Consider the following 15,000-nt stretch of genomic DNA (forward strand, 5'->3'; position numbering starts at 1 on the left):
TTTAGGTTTCAGAATAGGGTTGACTATAGCAGTCTGGCCTTGAATTTGCTATGTAGTTGAGTATGTTCTTCAACTGTATGTTAGGGTCTTCGGAGGCCAGAAAAGGTTGTTGGATTTGGTTGCTGCGGCCAAGGTTATAGGCCGGGGAGAGCAGCTGGCTTGGATGCTGGAAACCAATCTCAGATTCTCTGGAAGAGCAGCAGCTCTTTAGCTGCTTAACCAGTAAACTATCTTCAACCTCTTTAATCTGGATTATTTTTGAAGACCCGGATTTTTTTTAGGGGGAGTAGGATGGGGGTGGAGATAGAAGACAGTTCTATGAATTCTCTGTGAATGTGTGTGTGCATTCCTGGGTGAGTGTGTGGTGTGAGTGCATGCCTGTGAGTGTGAGAGTATTTGTGTGCATACCTGTGCGAGTATGTGGGAGTAAGTGTGTGTGTGTGTGTGTGTGTGTGTGTGTGTGTGTGTGGTACTTGGCATTGAATCCAGGGCCAAAGGAAGTAAATTGACCCCTAGTTAAGTTATGGAGAGCTACATTACTTGAGATCTTCAAGTCTAATTACTTCATAATTAGTCTTGCATATATATACAGAAAAAGAAAGCTCAAAAATACATGGAGTATCCTTAATCAAATTGTTATCAGCCCTTTAATTATACAATAATAAAGCATGCCCAGGAAACGTAATGAATCTAGGTGCTGGGAATGGAGCTCACTGACAGAGCACTTTTAACATGTGTGAGGCCCTGAGTGAGATCCCTGTATGACACAGGCATACATACACATATTTTGAATGTATTCACTCAGACAGTAAATGATGCATTATCTCTATCAATGGTGTGATATTCCTAACCAATAGTGTGTTGCACAGTTGAATTACCTATGTATAAAGAAACAAAAATTATTTTATCTTGAATTACACCCAATTTTCAGAAGAAATGCAAGCATTTTCATTATGGAACAAATCAAAACTGAACATTATTTTTTAAAGCACTTTTAGTGGTTCCCATTAAAATTTACAGAACAAACTCTGATTCACTTTTCCTGTTTTCTCAACTGTCTGTAACTTAACAAGTCATTGTTGCCTGCAGACTGCAAACTGTGCATCTTTTGCAAGTTCCCTGAAACATATTCCATATTTGCAATCACTGGAATGATAAAAAACAACCGTCTGGTACCCAGGGAAATGGAGCTCCAGCTTGTGACTCACGCTATATGACAAAGGTGTCCCCTTTAAAGACTTGCTTACCAGTTGACTTCCATAAGTGTTGGAGGTAAACGTGTAACTCTCCATGTTTAACCACCTTGAACACTTAGCTTCTGGACAGCAACCAGAAACATTACCGAAGGCACAGACAGTATCGATCGAGGAGCAGAAAGCAGTAGAATTGCAGAAAGCTAATTCCCCAGTGCCATGTGAACTTGGACCCTTCTCCCTGCCTCCGTTTCCTTGATTAACACATAAGCGTAAGTGATGTCATGGATTTAAATAGAGTTATTTTGCAAAATCCAAAGTACATTTTAGTAGCCAGAATTGTTTGGTTAAACTGCGCCCAGCTGTTGACCTCATCTCAGCAATGTAATCTTACATTTCATTTATTTTTCTACTTTCAGAAAGTTTGTTAAGTGGATTTCCAAAACTTACATATAATGTCCCCCCCCCTCCCAAAAAATAGCCATTCAGATTTTCTGAATTGTTTCCATAATCCACAATTCTTAAGATCATATCCCAGTGGTTGGATGTACTGCAAGGATTCCTAGTAAAGAATATGATAAAACAGGAAAGCTAGTCTCTGGAAATATCTCTTTTACCAGAACAACAACGGTTTTCCCTGCTCTGAGGATGAAGGGCTGCGTATCAGTCTGCCATTAAATCATTATTTCTATTTAGGAGATCTCAAGAATTGGGAGGAGGGAGGGAGGGAGGGAGGGAGGGAGGGAGAGAGAATAGCAGATATTTCTGATAGAAAAGTTCACCTTTCCAAAGCTAAGCCAGGTTACTTATCCTAAATAACCACACTAGTTTCATGTAGTCGTGGCCGAGTGGTTAAGGCGATGGACTAGAAATCCATTGGGGTCTCCCCGCGCAGGTTCGAATCCTGCCGACTACGGTAATCTTATACGTTCTTTATGGGGCTCAATAAAAATTTCTCTGCACGCTTTCACAATACCAAACATAGTTTATTACTACATTAAAAATGATAGTTCATAGATGGGGAGAGGGCTTTTTTTCCCCCCCCATTGAAGTGTCCAGGCGCTGGTCAGGCGCTGGTCGTGTTCTCCTGTTGATAGTAATATCTGTGGGTTTTATTATTATTTTGGTTTGAGACAGGTTCTCATGCTTTCCGGCTGGCTTCAATTTACTCTGTGGCCTGGATCCTCTCATCTTTGTTTCCTTAATGCTGCAATCATCAGCATTAGCTACTGGTGTTATTGGTTTTTGTTTTGTTTTGTTTTCTGTTTTTAATCTTTGGCTATTTGTTTTCTAGTATCTTCTATTGGGATACAGGTCATTTGTGCTCAGCTTTTCTTATTTACATATTTAAATTAACACATCTATTTTACTACATCTGCGTGTAGTTGAACAAAAAGTTCCGGAAGCATTAGCATCAATATCATTTTTCAAAAGATTTGTTGTTGCTCTTCTGCTTCCCGCTTGCTTTTCTCTTGCCCTCTTGCTCCCCGTCTTTCCACATTCCCTTCCCCCTCCCTCCACGTCGCCATGGCCTGCCTCTACTTCCCTACTCTCTCCCTCTCTCTGCCTTTCTACAATAAACGCCTTAAAACAAAACAAAAAAACAAGCAAAACAACAACAAAAACATTGTTATTCTTCGAGGGTATGGGTACCTTTTGCTACATGTACATCACCTGCATGTTGTCCCCACAAAGGCCACAAGATGGCAGACAGATCACCTGGATCAGGAGTTCCAGACAGGTGTTAGAGCACATGTGGGTGTTGGGAAGTAAACCCTGGTTCTCTGAAAGAACTGAGCTATCTTTCCAGCCCCAATATCATTCTTTTACAGTAAAATTTGAATTCCCAGCAAAACTGTGGTGGCATGATATGAAAGAAAAATTAAAACGTGCTCATCCATTGTCTTCCATGTCTTGTTATGTGTTTTTCTTCTCAAATTTGTTTGTTTTGTGAGATAGGATCCTTTGTAGCCTTCAAACTTGATAATTAGCTGCTGCTGCTGCTGCTGCTGGCCTTGAACTCCTGGTCTTCCTGCATGGAGTTTCTGTAGCCCTCCTGCCTCTGCCTCCCAAGCACTGGGATTACAGACATGCACTACACGCAAAATTTCCTGTTCTTGGTGGTATTCTGCAGAACTCTTTGTTGGAAAAACATGGTATTTGTTTTATTTCTATGTGTTGTGAAAAAGCCAGACAGGGTGTCGGTAGTTCAGGGAGTCATAGTTTGATCGTCACACCAGAGTTTCCAGGAGTACTGACCTGGGTAGTGGGAGGGAGGTGTTGCAGAGCAGCAGGAAATGGGATCAGAGGTTCAGGATCATCTCCCACTTCAGAGTTAGCTGAAGGCCAGGCCTGCCAGGGCTGTATGAGACATTGTCTGTCTGTCTGTCTGTCTGTCTGTCTGTCTGTCTGTCTGTTTTTAGCTCAAATTACATAAAATTGATGACACTCAGGGTCAGGAGAAAAGCAGTAGGCTCCCAAGTCACCCTATATATAATATAATACAATACATAGGCTATAAGGAAGCCAGGCCTGGTGTTACAGTGTTATTATTCTATTTGGGAGCCTGACAGAGAAGATTTCAAACTCAAGGCTTGTCTGAACTAGAGTGTGAGTTCAAGTACACCAGAGGCGACTTTGTAAAATTTTTGCTCAAGATAAAAGTAAAAACTGGGCTGGAGATACAGTGCAGTATCAGAGTGTTTTCTCAGCAAGCACAAGGTTTTAGGCTCCATCCCCAAGACCACAAAATGCAATGCTCTGTTCTTGTATGAATAGAGCTATTACTAAAGACTGTTGCTAGAGGAGCTGTAGGCACCTTTTCATGATGTGGTTTCAAATGGGGACGTCTTCCTTCAGTCCTGAGTTTCCTCTTGGGAAGTGGATTCAGCTAATTTCACAGACTGTTTCTGTGCAGGAGAATCTGTCTTCTGTTGGTGTTCTGAGTTGTGCAGGCCGATCACTCCAGAATGTAACCAGGTTCTGAGGCAGCAGGGAGAGCCAGCCTCAATCTGACTGAACCTCAGCTGCCGCTCAAAAGTATAGTTATTGGTTGTTACATAAAAGTTTGTTTTTTGTTTTTGTTTTGTTTTTTTTTTTGAGGAGGGGTGTAAGACAAGTTCCTCATACCAAGGCCCCCCAGTCTAATCTATATATGTTTCATGAAGGAAACTGTCACACTTCTGCAACTTTAGTCCCTATTGTATATTGTTTGCAGTACTCAATAATGCAAGACATTCTATGTGTTCCACGACTTGTGACCAAAGTCATTGCAAAAGCTGTAAAGCTCCTTCAGAAAAACAAACAAAAACCTGTATGGAGAACAGAAAACACCACTGTTTTTTACAATGATTTCTTCAAGGTACTTCTAGAAAACAACTATTCATTCTGATGTTTACCCTAGATACAGTGAAAAACAACTGTTTCATTCCAATGTTTAACTTAGATACAATGATTCTAGTAGAATTGCACTATAACCTTCCTCAACTTTGCTACCACAAAGTCCCCTACACCTCTCTCTCCTCCTGCACTTGCATCCAGTTACTCCTGCATCTCCCTTCCTTCTTTTGCACATTTCTCTCATTTTCTCTCCTCTGTGCACCTGCTCTGTGCCGTCTCACAGGGCTTTGCATTCTTTTCCCCTTCTTTGATTTTTGTCTTGTCCCTTTCTCCCCTTATTATCTCTTACTCTCTCTCGTCTTTCTTTCCTCTAAGGCCAAGCAGACTTTCACTATCCAGTCTATACCCAGTCCACACATGGAGACACGCAACATCTATCTAGTGCTTTCCCACCACGTGTTGTCTTTCACGCATTCTATAAAAACACTAGAACCAGGACACTGACGCAGGACTGACTTAAGTTCAAGTCTATCCTGGACTGTAAGTGCTTGACTTTCTCAAAAAAAAAAAAAAAAAAAAGCTACCTTCTCCCAAAGACAAACACAGCTTGGTGGTTGATGTAATACGGTGTTCCATCTGTCGAGGAGCAAATTACCAGATATAACAAGCATCTGAATTCTCTATGAACCAGAGATCTCAGAATTTTTATTGTGATAAAGCCATAAGAACTCTTTGATAGTGAGATTGCTGTAAGGGGAAAGAAAAGCATTATAGCAGAGGATGGTTTCGATCCATCGACCTCTGGGTTATGGGCCCAGCACGCTTCCGCTGCGCCACTCTGCTGCTACAGAAGATACTCCTAAAGTTTGTATATGGTATCTTCGACAGTTGATTTTTGATTTGTTTTAATTCAGTAATTTACTTTGTCTTTTACATCGGTTTTTCCCCCCATAGTTTTCATACTTTCTAAACTTATGCTTTGTGATTCGCTCCTGCCAGAGATTGCCAATGGGCTCTCCCTGGTCGGAAATCCAGACCCCAAAGGCTGGATCAAGAATTACTCCCCTGGATTTAGACTTACTAAAGTATTTATCAACACGCCTTTTTTGCTCAGGAATGTCGGCTCTCCAGAGGAAGAGTCCTGTAAAATCTTTCAAATTTTAAACAGCTGTGTCCTTTCCACCAAAGCCACCTCCTCTGGACTGCCGCCTTCTTCTGTAGACACCATTCCCCTCTGTCCTCCAGGGGCCTCCTGTCACATCAATTGGACAAATTTACTACATGTACATACAAGTGCTTCAGCTGAGTTTGTATGGTTCTGGCAAATATGTACTCAGAGGCTGAGGTAGGATTGCCTTGAGTCTCAAGCCAGGGAGTCTACAGAGTAAGACCTGTATGCAAAAGAGAAACAAATATTCAAATAAATACCTATATAACAAATAATGTGAGCCATCTCACCATTCAATGTTTAAAAAACACTACATTTAAAGAATTCCTAACATACAAAAGAAAATAAACTTTATACTAATGATTTAATTAATTCTTTGTTGTCATTCTAGGGATTTGTATCTTTTAGTTTTTCAATTACTTGGAAGCAACTGTAGAATTTACATCTGACACTCCTTACTTGCATCACAAACAGGTTAGGTAGGATTCTAGATCTCCTTTGTAAGAGGGTGATTCCCTGAGCTTCTTCCTGGGTGGGACACAATCCCAGCACCACACACTGGGTAAAGAAGGGTGGACCTTAGCATGCGGTTTTTGTTTATAACTGGTCACCTTCCTTCCTTCCTTCCTTCCTTCCTTCCTTCCTTCCTTCCTTCCTTCCTTCCTTCCTTCCTATCTAAACTCAGAATTTTTCCAAACTTCTGAACATTTTGAATCTAGCTAAGATTTCGTAAATTCTGAGTCCTAAATGCATTACTAGTCTATTACCTTATCTACTCAATCACAACTACACAGGTTACTGCTGCGTTTAAATAAAATAGCTGTTATTAAATGTAGACTTCCTTTCAAGATTTAATCAGGAGCTAGAATGTTTACAGACAGCATTTTCTACTGCTTGTTCTTAAGATGCACCAAACCAGCAGCCACATTGTGTGCTCGGGACCAACTCCTTAGCTTGAGGCGCTACTAAAATGAAGCCAGCTAGACAAGTGTGGCCACCCAAGCTTGCCATCCCAGTATGAGAGAAGGAAGCAGGTATATTAGCAAAAGAGAGGAAGGTAGGAGTACCTAAATAAAACAAACCAACAAGCAGACAAACAAAAAGGGAAAATCCCCTTACCAATAGATTAATAACAATAATAAATAATATTTTCAGGTTTTAAAAATTGTTGCTCTTTCAGTCACTGTCGAAACCTGACTCTGTTGAAGGCGAGATCCATGAGAGAAGGGCTTCCTGTTTTGACTTGGCTGGCCAGGATCTCTTCATCCTACCTCAGATTCTGGAGTATCACAAAAACTGTTAAGGCCTAGGTAACTGTTACCTGGCTAGCCTGCCATTTTGTTCTGTTACTAATAGTATAAGAAAAGGTTCTCATATGATGTTTTTGCTTTTACTGGGAAACTTTCTCATTCCCTAGTTGATTACATATTCTGCTCTGTTCTACGCCCTTGGAAAGCAGTCGTGATAGACGTTAGCAGAACTGCCTTGTATAGTTACCCACAATACGGTTGGAACCAAACCAACCACCCAGCAGCCACCCCTTCAACCTGTGCATAGCTTTGATGGTATTTGCTTTTATACCCTGCCCTTGGGATAGAACCCCACATAATAGAGACACCTGAACCAATATAAGAAACTATTTAAAATAAGACTCCTCTTTTGACTAGGGGTTGAGTAAAGTTTAAGTTCCCAAGACCTCCCTGGGAAACGACATACTACTTAGCAGAAAGAAACATGTATGTGAGCAGCCATCCTGGTTATCAAGTTAAGACTTGAAGGCTAGACAAGTACCATCATGGTTGGGAAGTTAAGATATGAATGTTAGGCTCAACATTTTGGGTCCTGAAGTGAATCCATTACATTCCACCATCCAACAAATCAAAGGAAATGCTCAACTCAGTCCAGAACTACACAAGCATACATATAAAACTGTACACAAGTCTCGGACTGTCTCTTAGGATGGAATCAGCCAACGTGTTCATTACTAGATGAATGGATAAAGGAAATATGATGCAAAAACACAATGAAGTTTAACTTATATTATAAATAAACATGGAATCTTGACTACTGCAGAAAGCAAATAAAACTGCAGAAATTTTAAGAGAAATAACCCATACTCAGAATTACAAAATAAAAACAAAGCACAACCTAGTTTTTAATGTGTACAAGTTTATATGTATTATGCGTGCGCCCCGCCCGCGCGTGCGTGTGTGTTTTATGTCATCAAAGTAGAGATAGGACTTTGGGGACCTTTAAAGTAGAGACCTTTAAGTGTGGGATAGAGAAGACCATGGGAAAAGGTAGAGACCTTGAAGAGAAAACAAACTAGGTTCCACCGAGATTTGAACTCGGATCGCTGGATTCAGAGTCCAGAGTGCTAACCATTACACCATGGAACCCCACAACTTCATGCTCTGGGCTGCTAACTGATGAGGTATATAGTTCTATTGCAGAATTCAGCCTCTATTTCCCAGGATTCTTAAACTTCCATTTTGTATTTTGCTATCTATTTTTGCAGGATACCTTCCTCTTCGTGCAAAATGGAAGTGAGAATCGCTCTAGACAGGAAAGGCCTACCTGCGTCCCTAGTCTCCATCGCCTCGGGCCTTCCTCCACTGCTCTGCGAACACAGCAGGGCACAGACAGCACCATCTAGGTATCTGAGGCTGGGTGGTGGCCTTTGCGAGCCCCGGAATTTTTGTCCAGTTCCCAGTTAAGAGACAACTGAGGAAATGTACTTTCATTATGTACGATTTGTGCACGACTTCTTAGGGGATGGAGAAATTCTAGAAGGTTCCATCTCTTGGCAAGCTAAGAGTAAAACACAATAGAAAGCTCCGATGTGCAAGTGTGGTGGCATGGGTCTGTAATCCTGCACGTAGGAGGCTAGTTCAAGATCAGCGAGGCCTAGAGAAAGTTTGACTAAGTTTGTGTATCTAGATCTCTCTGATAAAACTTGGGCTTACTTTTCTGGCATTTAGTTATGTTTTAATTTTCACCTTCTACAAGAATCAAGGGAGAATCCTGTCATGTTTGTTTCAATATTCTCTTTTGGAAAGCCCACTGAAATATTTTGTCGTTTTTCATTTTCCATGGTGATTATGTCTTCTTATTAATTTACTTTTTTATATTTCTGTGCCTGCATGTGATCTCTGGATGTATGTACTGGACCTAAGTTTTATTCAGCATATGTGGTGCAATCAATTCTCCAACACATTTGCACTCTCTTAATGGTGTCTAACAGTGAGAAAGTCTACTGATGCCAGTGAAACATTGGCAATAATATTTGTACGGAAATAGTGATTCTTTTTTGTGCTTTGGAAATTGATGACTAGATAAAGTCGCCGTGGAGTAGTATCCAGGTTCTTCCAGAGGCATAACTGTGTTACTTTTCATTGTTCCATGTGCATCCCATCTGGGTTTGACTTCGATGTGATTAATATATTTCTATGCTGATATATTTCTTGAAAAACTCACGCATGAATTTCGCCTATTGGAATTTCTAGTGCAAGGCAGACCCACATCTGTTTTAAATCAAGGGACTGTATGAGTAATTCCACTTAGAATGTGTTTATTTTTCCCTCACCTGTGGAGTTTTTCTGAGTAGAAGCCACACAGTATTGATCTCTGTGGCTTTATGGTAATTGTTTTCTGCTCCAAAAGCTCGTTTTCTTTTTTCCCATTTTCTTTTCTTCTTCTCCTCCTCCTCCTCCTCCTCCTCCTCCTCCTCCTCCTCCTCCTCTTCTTCTTCTTCTTCTTCTTCTTCTTCTTCTTCTTCTTCTTCTTCTTCTTCTTCGTGTTTGTTTGTTTGTTTGTTTGCTTGTTTGAGTCAGGGTTTCTCTGTGTAGCCCTGGCTGTTCTGGAACTCCCTTCTTCTTTTTTAATACTTTGCTAGAGACTTCAGGTATTAGAGAACTTGATCAGGTCATCAAGCACACTTGGGTGACACTTTGTCTTACAAATTTGTCCTAAAATGCACACTTTTACATTGTCTGTTCTAACTCGGAAGGTGGTTTTTTTGTTTGTTTTTGTTGTTGTTGTTTGGTTGTTTTTTTATGTGTGTGCTTTTTTGTTTGTTTGTTTTTCATTTAAACTTAGATTGATTTTTGTTTCGGTTTGTTGTACAAGGAAGTTAAAAGTTTAGCCATTTTCTCCCCGTCGGGGAATCGAACCCCGGTCTCCCGCGTGACAGGCGGGGATACTCACCACTATACTAACGAGGAGACAGGCATCTGTTAGTTCTTGTCTATGACTAATGAAGTTAAATATGACCTATCCGGTCAATCCACATTATTGGAAAGATTATATCAAAGTTAAAAATATATTTCAAAATATACCTATAATGTAAAATTTTAGCCTGGGCGAAAGACTGAGTTTGACCAAGAATGCCACACAAATTTACTTTTTTTTCCCCTCCTGTAATTCCAGATATTACAATTATGCTGAATCAGTAAAAATATAACTTTTATTGTTACATGATAGAGATGAAGAAGCACAAATCATTTTCAACTGTTGCCTAAACTACAAGGTTAGATTCACACAATTATTTTACGATAAAAGATGATTTGATTATAACCCCCCCCACCCCCACCCCCAGTCACTCAAGACTCAATGACCTCCACACCACCGGAACGCCCAAAGCAGTGAAACAAGCCTGGTACGATGTAACCTCATCTGTATCCCCAGCACTCCTGAGCCTAAATCCCGAGGAGTATATCGAGATCAAGACCAGCTTGGACTGCACAACAAGCTTTTGTCTCCAAAATAGGGGCTGGAGAGATGGCTCAGTGGTTAAGAGATCACGGCAGTCTTTTTTTCTTTTTTTTTTCTCTCCCCCCCCCCCCTTAGGTGCTAGAGTTACACTTGAATATCTGCTTTTAAAGATTTTCCTTTTTATTTTTAATTATTTTTATGCATGTATGTATCTCGGAGGAGTTATGACATCAGCGCAGTTGCCCACAATGTTCAAAACACAATATTGGATTCCTCTGGAACTAGAGTTAGAGGCTGTTGCAAGTCGTCCAATGAAGGTTCTGGAAACTGAATTCAGGTCGTCTCCTCAGCCCTGAATATCTTCTATAAAATCAAAACAAAACACAAACAAAAAGTGCTGAGCATGGTGGCACACACCTTTAATCCCAGCACTTGGGAAACAAAGGAGGGCTGATCTCTGTGACCTCAAGAACAACCTGGTCTACATAGTATTTTGGCCATCTAATTCTTTCCTCAACAGGCACTTTGTTTTTAATATATTATTACATCTTCCCCATATTGTTATATATATTACTATATCTTGGCGGGAAGGGTCCCAGGTAAGGTGTTGGATGTATTCTGTCACTGTACATTCTCTCAGTTCTGCCTGAGTATTGGCTGCCTGACTTGGTTAGATAGCTTTCTCTTCTTTGTCAATGCTGTGGTGCTTAGACAAGACTTTTAAGCAGGGCGTCTTAGGGTGGTGGAGTCATTGCAAGCACAGCTTTGAGGAAGGAATCGCAAGGACCTTAGTTTTGTGAATTATCTTTGTGTCCTGTCAAAGTAGAACATTAGAGGTAGAAAGATAGTCTGGTTTGGGGCAAAATAAAGCAAAAACAGAACATCAAGAACGACACTGGGCAGAGCATCTCCACATAGGCAATTCAAGAACTATGCCTCAATTGATTGAAATGCGTAAGGAAACTTCCATCAGTTGAGATACACACTCGTACCTTAAACGGGTGAAGTTAAGGTACAAAACACCCGTAGTCGGCAGGATTCGAACCTGCGCGGGGACACCCCAATGGATTTCTAGTCCATCGCCTTAACCACTCGGCCACGACTACAGACCATAGTAGGTAGTCAACTGAGAGAGATTCGTGGCAGGTGTGATTTGTGCAAAATCTGGTTCGCCTTGTAGGTGGCGCAGGCTGCAGATTACAGAGTTGAAGGGGAGGAGCCTCGCAGGTCCCTGTCAAGAGAATACTAAAGCAAGAACCTCTGTCTCGCCAGCAGACTCCCACAGAGCGTCACCAGGCCTTCTACCAGTCGCACGCGACCTGTGCAGGCCCTGAGAGGAACTTCTTCCGTGGATTTGTGTTCCAAACTAAGGGCGAGAACAGACATGGAAACCTCCGTGTAGTGTTGATGTTAAGCTTTAGGATCTTTTTTTTTTAAATGTAGGCATGTTTTCCTTTAGCCCTCTTCTTGCACCTCCGTGTATCCATCTCCTTCATCTCGAACTCCTATCTTAACCTGTTCTGCCAAACAGTGGTTAATGATGAGAGACCCAAATTAATGGTACAAATGAAGTGGGGTTGACATAGAAGTTTCAGTGGATACAGGAGCTGATGTTAGTATACTTTCCCCAAAGTCTTGGAATCCAAATTGGGTGCTTCAGAAGGCTTACATACATTTATAGAAATGGGGAAATTATCACCAATAAGACAAAGCGTCCAGTGGAATACCTGTGTGGGGTCAGAAAGGCAAACAGGGAAGCTGAGACCTTATGTGGCTGACACACCCATAAACTTATGGGGAAGAAATCTTTTACAATAATAGGGTACTAATGTTCCTGCAATTCCAGGAACAGCAAATGGAGAAAATAGGGATGATATGGTAGATCCTGGGAAAACTATTGATACTGGTGATCACAAGCTGTGCACGTTATCCAAACACAGGATATCTCGAGGATTGAGTTTCCAAATTTATAAAAGGGGCCACTGTTGACATACCAACAAATGCTACAGTTAGTTTTTCTAAAATTAACTATTTTCCTCACTTTGGCCCCAAACAGGAATTCTTTGCCCCAATTTAGCAGGAAGCAATTATAAGTAGACCACCATCCAGAGTCCTTAAATTGGGATGAATGGTCTTGGTCATTTGATGTTAGTTATGGTTGTTTTCATCTAGGATAGTAGGTTGTTTTGTTTAATTGATAGAAATTTAAAGTTTGCGTAATTATTGTATACTGATAGAAATTTAAGCTTGTTTTGTTTGAATTATTGTTTATTGATAGAAATGTAAAGTTGTTTTGTTAGACTATTGTCTGATTATCCTGTACATAAGCTATTTGTTTAAGGCATGATATAAAGCTCTAGTTTTAGGGTTCTTATACTTGTTTCTCTTGTGGGTAGATTGTTAATGTTAGAAAAAAGATTTTTTTTTTTTTTAAACAGAAAGGGGGATATGAAGTGGGAATTTCTGGTGTCCTTGGAGATTCAGTTGTGTCATGTGATGTTTTTCTGGAGACTGTCTTATTAGAGGATGTTTTGCTGAGTGGTGTTTTTCTGGAAGCTGCCTGGAAAGGGGGCATGTAATGTTTTGCTGGAGCAGAGGCTCGAGAGGACATGTGACGTCTGAAAAGGGTGTAAGTATAACTCAACAGACAGTGGACGACCGACGCTGCTGGTCTTCATTGGGCTTTGCTGATGCTGGTCTTCACTGACAATGCTGTGGCATTGATTCGCCTGGCCTTCTTCACTGATCATCATTTGTCATGACTTCATAGAGAGAAATGCACCAAAGAACTTCTCGTGATATTCTGGTAGCTTCTTGCCAATTCTGCAGAGTCCAGATGATTGACAGAGCCTCAAAATTTCTTCTGGATGGAACTGCCATTGCTGGTTCATGAATGGTGTTTTGAGTGGATCAAATTGCTGCTGCTGATTTGTGTGAACTGAACTGCTGATATTCTGACAAGGAAAACTGGAATTACCCCAAAGAACTATTTCTAAACAGGTCCACATCCTCCTTTGCCCTATTAAGCTTTCCTTTCTACTACCTCTGGTGGGTGGTGAGCTATAAGGGAGGTTAAAGTGTTTAAGAACCCCTTATTAAAGTAGGTTTTGAAAAATCTAAGCATTACATTAGCCAACGTTGCCAAAATAAAAGAGACTCTCTACCTAGACTTATACTTGGCTTCTTTTTCACAAAATCGTCTTGGCTGGCTTGCAGTTTGTGCAGTGTAGATCAGGCTGATCTGGAACTCACAGATATACCCTTGTCTCTACCTGAGATTGAAGGCATTAAAGGTGTGCAACACCCCTTCCCCCCAACACCCTTCCATAGAGCTTAAAGCTCTTAAGGGCTGGCAAGATGACTCAGAGGGTAAAGACAGCTGCACTAATTCCTATCCCAAAATGAAATTATAAACCCCAGAAGACAACACACCTTGCAAGTTGTCCTTTGGCCTCCACATGCATACTGTAACATGGAGTGAATCTTAAAAATTAGTAAAGGTTCGTTGTAACTCATTAGATTTCTTGTAACAAATTAGTTATAAAAATTCAGACAGAATTGTTTCAATGCAGAACTCCTGACTACCATTCACAACATTCCTTCTGTTAACAAACTTAGCATATTACTATAGTTTCTTTTCTCTCTCATGTTCTGATAGACATGTATATATATTTTCCTGAATTATTTAAGGTAGTTTGAAGATATCCTTTAATATATTTTATATGTATGTATTGCCTTAAAACATCGTTATATAGCCATTGAGCAATCAACAGAAGGTGGAATTAACAATGATGCATTTAATCAATAGACTTTATTCAAATTTCACCAATTATTGAAAAAATGATCTGTATAGCAAGAGCAAAAGGTACACATGATGTTCAGCTTTTAGCTATGAAACATTCAGTCTTTCCTTGTGCTTTGTAATATTGCTATTGTTAAAAAGAGTAGGACTCAGCTAAAAGTTTCTTGGTTTGTCTGATGTTTCCTCTACATATTTGGCCAGGAATATCAAACTGTGCCATTGGGCTCTGTCATTATAAGAGCTCACAAAGTACATGAAATTTACGGGTGCAATGCTGATTTCTTGGTTACTGTATTTACCTACCCAATGTATACATGTCTTGATAGAATTGGAGTTTGCGTGTGTGGTTTAATACTTGATTTATGCAGCTTACTGTTTCTGTTGTATTCCTTAAGTTTTGAATGATTATATTAAAGAAAGAAATGCAGTTAACTAAGAGTGTTAAATTCTTAGAAGGGAACTTACTTAAAATAAAGAACACCCTCCCCGTCGGGGAATCGAACCCCGGTCTCCCGCGTGACAGGCGGGGATACTCACCACTATACTAACGAGGACGAGGTATTAAAGATCGCTCAGGGACAGTACTGGAAGTTTCTGAAGTTCCCTTAGCCTCTGAGTACAGTACTGTTTCCGGTATTTATTATATGCCATGTGACCGGTGCCCAAGCCCGGAATTGCTTCGTTCGCTGCCCAGTCAACGATCGCTGCGCCTGCGTGATGGGTCGGCTGGCTCTGAGAGCATTCGATAGGAATAGGAAAGGCAAAAGTAAAAGAAAAAAAAGTCC

The 15,000-nt window shown here is 40.6% G+C and overlaps 1 long non-coding RNA gene and 6 other non-coding genes across 7 annotated transcripts in view; 1 reads left to right on the forward strand and 6 right to left on the reverse strand.

Annotated features, from left to right (window-relative positions):
- The first annotated feature begins 2,027 nt into the window (after positions 1 to 2,027).
- Trnas-aga lies at positions 2,028 to 2,109 on the forward strand. Its single transcript has one exon. It is a non-coding gene; the product is annotated as a tRNA-Ser (tRNA).
- Positions 2,110 to 5,303: 3,194 nt separating this feature from the next.
- On the reverse strand, positions 5,304 to 5,375 carry Trnam-cau. The gene has a single exon. It is a non-coding gene; the product is annotated as a tRNA-Met (tRNA).
- Positions 5,376 to 8,027: 2,652 nt separating this feature from the next.
- Trnaq-cug lies at positions 8,028 to 8,099 on the reverse strand. The gene has a single exon. It is a non-coding gene; the product is annotated as a tRNA-Gln (tRNA).
- A 1,752-nt stretch (positions 8,100 to 9,851) lies between these two features.
- Positions 9,852 to 9,923, reverse strand: Trnad-guc. Its single transcript has one exon. It is a non-coding gene; the product is annotated as a tRNA-Asp (tRNA).
- A 707-nt stretch (positions 9,924 to 10,630) lies between these two features.
- Positions 10,631 to 15,000, reverse strand: part of LOC110308661 — an 8,555-nt gene continuing 4,185 nt past the window's right edge. Inside the window, exons 2-3 of the long non-coding RNA XR_002379588.1 lie at positions 14,753 to 14,947; positions 10,631 to 10,776 (exon numbers count right to left, since the gene is read on the reverse strand). This is a non-coding gene — a long non-coding RNA (uncharacterized LOC110308661). The remainder of the gene's footprint in view (positions 10,777 to 14,752; positions 14,948 to 15,000) is intronic.
- Positions 11,438 to 11,519, reverse strand: Trnas-aga. The gene has a single exon. It is a non-coding gene; the product is annotated as a tRNA-Ser (tRNA).
- Positions 14,698 to 14,769, reverse strand: Trnad-guc. The gene has a single exon. It is a non-coding gene; the product is annotated as a tRNA-Asp (tRNA).

This window comes from Mus caroli, chromosome 13 (assembly GCF_900094665.2).
Source record: "Mus caroli chromosome 13, CAROLI_EIJ_v1.1, whole genome shotgun sequence".
In the NCBI taxonomy this organism is placed as follows: domain Eukaryota; kingdom Metazoa; phylum Chordata; class Mammalia; order Rodentia; family Muridae; genus Mus; species Mus caroli.